The following is a 417-nucleotide window of genomic DNA, read 5'->3' on the forward strand; positions in this document are numbered from 1 at the left end:
GTTAGGGATACTTAAAAAAAAAAAAGAAACCTTCAGAAATAGTTAATAGATTAACTTAACCAATAATTAATATGTAGTTTATCTCAATTACTCAAATGATGTGTAATTCATGCAAGTTTTATACATTTGTGTGGATGACACTTTTTAGCAAAAATATATATGACTATTTTTCACCTACATGCATTGCTTTTACTTTAATAATATTAATTATGGTGTTAAATTACATTTCCATTCCAAAGTTTGTGGTCAGTATTTTTTTTCCCAACAAGGACACACTACAATGATCAAAAGAGGCAGTAAAGACATGTAATGTTACAAAACTTGTGTTTTTTAATAAAATATTAATATTCATATATATATATATATATACAGTGGGTACGGAAAGTATTCAGACCCCCTTAAATTTTTCACTCTTTG

At 26.1% G+C, this 417-nt stretch overlaps 1 protein-coding gene across 1 annotated transcript in view; it reads left to right on the top strand.

Moving 5' to 3' along the window:
• LOC107754201 (proteasome activator complex subunit 1-like) overlaps nucleotides 1–417 on the top strand; it is a 4,785-nt gene that overhangs the window by 2,354 nt on the left and 2,014 nt on the right. The window lies entirely within an intron of this gene.

The sequence above is a fragment of the Sinocyclocheilus rhinocerous genome, unplaced genomic scaffold (genome assembly GCF_001515625.1).
Source record: "Sinocyclocheilus rhinocerous isolate Xijiao unplaced genomic scaffold, SAMN03320098_v1.1 scaffold442, whole genome shotgun sequence".
In the NCBI taxonomy this organism is placed as follows: Eukaryota; Metazoa; Chordata; class Actinopteri; order Cypriniformes; family Cyprinidae; genus Sinocyclocheilus; species Sinocyclocheilus rhinocerous.